We start from the raw sequence: 6,000 nt of genomic DNA on the forward strand, positions 1-6,000 counted from the left end.
CTGAAATCCCACCACCCAAAGCATTGATGTCCCCATCCAGGTGTTCTCAGGATTAATCAGAAAACAAGTTTATAATGGGAAGAGGAATTCTCTTTGATCCAGTGAATACACATTAAACAGCCATCATGTACCTGGCACTGGGAACAGGATGAAAACCCACAGCACCTGCCTCCCAAGGAAATGGAGGGCCACAGGAATGGGCCTGCCCTGCCTGTGGATAGGTATTATCATACTAATGTGAGATTAGTGATGTTATTTTCTGGAAAGCTAAACCTGGATAACACTGCTATTGTTAGGCACACATCCATAACTGCTTAGAAGAAAAATAGTATGCAAATGCCAAATATGAAGACATGTGATAATACAAGGTAAAGTAAAATAATGGCGTTATAGAGGAGATATTCATTTTAACGGGGAGATTTGGGGAGTCTTGAGGATGGGCAAGATTCTTTTTTCTTTAAGTAAAATGCAACTTCTGATTATGAAAGTAATACATATTCAGTGTCAAAAGAACAGAAAATTTTAAAAAGAGAAAAAGAATCATCTTCCACATCCTATGATCCAAAGGTAACCTCTACCAGCAGTTTCCAATCCTACTTTAAAAACAATATTTTTATACAAATAAAAACCCATTTTTTATTTAAAAAATACATTATAAAAATGCCTGTGGATCATTAAGGACCTTTTTGAAAACAGGCTTTGTAATGGTTGAATGATATTCTATCATAAGGATGGGTTACAGTTTACACAAAACTTGTTCCTAGAGTTGAGCATGCAGTTTATTTACGTTTGTTTTCTCCAAGATACCAAATATATAAGCACATGTTCTCATCTCTGATTGTATCCTGAGGTGAGAAGTGGGTTCATGGGGTGGGCTGGGTACTATTTTCCCCTCAGGAATTGTGGCTGGGAGACTCCGAATCATATTGGGGGAACTTCTGGAACAGTCTTACAGAATTAGAAACAGACAGACCAGGGGTTAAACTGAAGGCAGCATTATAGGATTGCTGGGAACTCTGTTACTTTCTTTGGTTAATTATTTTGCTATTTTTTGGTGTTTGTTTCTCCATACAAATTAGTCATAAGAACCTCCAAAACGAAGATCTGTATTTGTTATATATGGCTAACAAATGACTTCAAAATTTAGTAGCTTAAAACAAAAGTATATTAGTTTGCTAAAGCTGCCATTACAAAATGCCACCGACCGTGTGGCTTAAGCAACAGAAATTTGTTTTCTCGCAGATCTGGAGGCTGGAAGTCCAAAGTCAAATCGTCATCAGGATTGGTTTCTCCCGAGGCCTCTCTTGTTGGTTTGCAGATGGCCACCTGCTTCCTGTGTCCTCACATGGCTTCTCCTCTGTACACATGATCCCTGGTTGTCTCTGTGTCCAAACCTCCTCTTAGAAGGAGACCAGTCAAATTGCATTAGGACCCACCCTAACGACCTCATTTTAAATTAATCACCTCTTTAAAGGCCATCCCTCCAAATACAGTCACATGTTGAGGATTGCGGATTAGGACTTCAGCATATGAATTCTGACGGGACACAATTGAGCTCATAACAAGCAATAAACATTATTTTCTCACACAGTTACTGTGAGTCAGAAATCTACGAGTCATTTAGCTAGCTACTTCTGGCTTGGGGTCTCAAAGATTGCAGACAAGATGGCAGCTAGGGCTTCATTATCATCAGAACTTAGTATAGTATATATCCTATATTTCATTCTTTTCTTTTTTCTTTTTTTTCTTTTTTTTTTTTTTTGAGACAGTCTCGCTCTGTCACCAGGCTGGAGTGCTGTGTCGCGATCTGTGTTCACTGCAACCTCCGACTCCCTGGTTCAAGCGATTCTCCTGCCTCGCCTCCTGAGTAGCTGGGATTACAGGCACACACCACCATGCCCAGCTAAGTTTTGTATTTTTAGTAGAGACGGAGTTTCACCACGTTGGCCAGGATGGTCTTGATCTCCTGACATTGTGATGTGCCTGCCTCGGCCTTCCAAAGTGCTGGGATTGCATGCATGAGACACCGCACCCAGCCTATACCCTATATTTCATTCTGCCTTTCAAACTACCAAGTTTTCTGTTGCCTTATGTTTTACAATATACTTTAACCTATATTTCCTCTCTTATCAGAGTCAGGAATGAAACAGTATCTTGTATTTTTATAAGATAAGAAGTTTGACACACTTTTATTTTTTAATCACCCATCCTTAGTTTTTATTAACATTAGAATTTTGGATTCAGAATATCATTGTTCTTTGGAAAATAATTTTTGGTAATATCATTCGGCTTTATAATCAAAATTACAATGTATTTTTAAGGCACATTTCTATTTTAAATTGGTTAATTACTCAGCATTTACCCTTTTATACATGACAGCTCCATTCTTTTTGAGACAGGGTCTTGCTCTGTGGCCCAAGCTGGAGTGCAGTGGTGCGATCTTTGCTCACTGCAACCTCCACCTCCCAGATTTAAGTGATTCTTCTGTCTCAGCCTCCCAAGTAGCTGGGATTACCAAGCTCCATTCTTTTTATTTCTTTCTTTTTGAGACAGAGTCTCATTCTGTCACCCAGGCTGGAGTGCAGTGGCGTGATATCAGCTCACTGCAGCTTCCGCCTCCCGGGGTCAAGCGATTCTCCTGCCTCAGCCTCCTGAGTAGCTGGGACTACAGGTGCATGCCACCATACCTGGCTAATTTTTTGTATTTTTAGTAGAGATGGGGTTTCATCATGTAGGCCAGGCTGGTCTTGAACTCCTGACCTCACGATCCACCTGCCTTGGCCTCCCAAAGTGCTGGGATTATAGGCATGAGCCACCACGCCTGACTGACAGCTCCATTCTTAATGCCCTTTATTTGCTCCATTTACCGCTCGGTTGTAGTACATCTTCAAATAATTTTTTCAAGGATACATGAATCCTTGCATATCTGAGAATGTCTCTTTTTAATACATGAATGTTGAATTGCCTGGGTGTAAAATTCTAGAGGTAACATTTTTTTCTTTTAAAACACTGTACAGTGGAATCATTCTGATTCAGTTGCAAGGTTAAAAAATTAGCATAGAAGGCAAAAATCATGCATAGAAGTTAAAATGACTCTGAATTTAATTCCTTAAAATGTCCATCATACCAGGGCTGGGCCCTTGGAAACTCAAAAGCCTAGGATGATCTATTTTTGCCTTTGACTGAAGTTCCCCTTTCTCTGAGGCAGAGAAGGCCAAACATCTGCTAGCAAAGCAAAAGTTTGAAATTGGATTCTTGTTAAGCAAAACATAAATTATTCTATGTAGTTATGTAGATTGGTCCCAAAGGCCCAGGCCTTGGAAGAAGTCTGTCTGCTTGAAAGGACCACCAAGCAAAGTCAACTAAGATTGAGCACCATGTGTTCTGAGAAGCTTTCCCTGATTCTGCAGCCCCTCCCCGCGAAGAAAGCTTTGGTAGGTGCCCCTGTCCTTCCCTTTTCCATTCTGTGGTTGTCTCTGCATACGTTGCATTACAGTAAAGTAATGTGTTGAGCCTCCTTGGGACAGGGCTTCGGTCTGATTTGTCTTTAGTGTCTTTGGGAGATGAAGATGGGCCGGGTGCAGTGACTCATGCCTGTAATGCCAGCACTTTGGCAGGCCAAGGAGGGAGGATGGCTTGAGGCCGGGAGTTCAAGACTAGCCTGGGCAACATTGGGAAACCCTGTCTCTACAAAAAATAAAAAATGTGTTGGGTGTGGTGATGCCCTCCTGTGGTCCCGCTACTTAGGAGGCTGAGGTGGGAGGATTACTTGAGCCTGAGATGTCGAGGCTGCAGTGAGCTATGATGGCACCACTCACTGCAGCCTGGGTGATATAGCAAGACTCTGTCTAAAAAAAAAAGATGTTGATGATTGATTGGTTGAAAGTTTGTTAAACTGAACAGGAAGATACAGTATTCTAGAAACACAATACTAACCAATTTCCTTGGGTTCTGTTATTGTCAGATAAACTTCTTAATTGTGCCAACGTTGTGACTTCAAAAACTGTACATTTCACATTGAAAAGAAAAAATCAACAGAGAACATTTCATCCCTAGGTGTTTCATGTCCTGTGCTAAGCGGGCCGGTGAGAAGCCCAAGGTAATATGCATCAATAAATCCACTTTGTTTCTAAAGCAAATGCTCTTGCTTTCTCAGAACAGTGTTTCATCACCTCAGCCTTCCAGAGGAATAAAATAATGGTAAGTTTAATAAAATAATTAAATAACCAAATCCTTACTGATGGGGTCTTAGTGGTCAGAGAGTATTCCACATTTCTGTTATAATATCATAGCTTCACAGACCCTTTGTAGATTCTTGTGTCACAGACAATAGTCATTTACTCTAGGAACCTTATCCTGTGAAATTCTATTTTCTCTTATTTCTTTTATTTCCTTTTTGTTGTTGTTGTTTTTTTTTTTTTTTTTTTTTTTTTTTGAGACAGGGTTTCACTCTGTCACCCAGGCTGCAATGCAGTGGTGCAAACTCGGTTCACTGCAACCTCTACCTCCTGGGCTCAAGCCATCCTCCCACCTCAGCCTCTCAAGTAGCTGATATTACAGACATGCGCCACCATGCCCGGCTACTTTTTTGTATTTTTGATAGAGAAAATACATTTTTGCTATGTTTCCCAGGCTGGTCTTGAATTCCTGAGCTCAGATGATCCACCCGCTTCAGCTTCCTAAAGTGCTGGGATTACAGGCTTGAGCCACCACACCCAGCATATTTCTTTAAACATATAAAAAGGGACTTTCAGTGAGAAAGAAAAATACATCCGGAGGATGTGCCATATTTTCCTTTTATTTTAATTACAAAATTACTTCATGTTTATTGTGGGAAAACATAGTAGTATAGATAAAAGGAAAATAAAAACACACTTTGTTACATTTCTTTTTAGACCAAAATTTGCTATGTCTCTCTTAAGAGTGAATTAAAAGAGCTTCCTGTCATTTATTTATCTTTTACAACTTCCTCTGCATAGTGGAGGTGGCACAACAAAGCCCGAAACATTCCTAGAATTTCATTTCCAGGCAGCTTAAACTAGGAAATTAGTGTCGGGGGTGTGCCAATTCTTTTCTGCACTAAAAAAAATTTTTAACAGTGTGTATGATTGGCACAAAATAAACTGCACAATTTGATAAATTTTGGCTTATGTATACAACTGTGAAACCATCACCACAATCAAAATGTAAACATATCACCCATTAAGGTTGTTTCTTCATTCCCTTGTAACCCCTTCCTTCCATCCCTCCCTGCTCCTCCCTATTCCCAGGAACTTTCTGTTTTCTGCACTACAGATTAGTTTGCATTTTTCAGAATTGTATATAAATGCAACCATACAGTATGGACCCTGTATCTATGTCAGTCAGGGTTCAACAAAAGAGAGTAGGGTGGGGGTAAAATATATGTATGAATCTGCTACAGGAAATTGGCTTTATGCAACTGTGGCAGCTGGTCAAGGAGTCTCTTTAAGGCTGTTTCCATGTCTGATGCTAGAGCTGGAAGTCTAGTGGGCAAAAAGTCAAGACGATCACAAGTGGGCTGGCATAGGGAAGCATGAGCTGGAGCCTCACAAGGACAGGCTGAAACTCTTGTCCATTCTTGTTGCCTCTGATGTTGGTGATGAGGGTATCCTGCAGAAGCCAGGGCACTTTGTCACAGAACTAAACACATACATGGTCCCAAAGTCAGAAAAACTGGTGAATCCAAGGGTAGGTAGTAGAGCAACTATAGGCCCAGATGCTGCTTCAAAGTAGCTGCTGCCTTTTTCCCACCCTCTAAAGTCCCTTGTTGCTAACTCTGATAGGAAACATACAGGAAGTAGAATTCTTGGACAGTTTAGACTGGCCAAGTACAACATTACAAATCCATCACTTAAATCACAGACTTTTTTTTTTTTTTTTTTTTCCAGACAGGGTCCGGCTCTGTTGCTCAGGCTGGAGTGCAGTGGTGCAATCTCAGTTCGCTGCAACCTCCACCTCCTGGGCTCAAGCAATCCTCCC

This window comes from Pan troglodytes, chromosome 2 (genome assembly GCF_028858775.2).
Source record: "Pan troglodytes isolate AG18354 chromosome 2, NHGRI_mPanTro3-v2.0_pri, whole genome shotgun sequence".
NCBI classification, from domain to species: Eukaryota; Metazoa; Chordata; class Mammalia; order Primates; family Hominidae; genus Pan; species Pan troglodytes.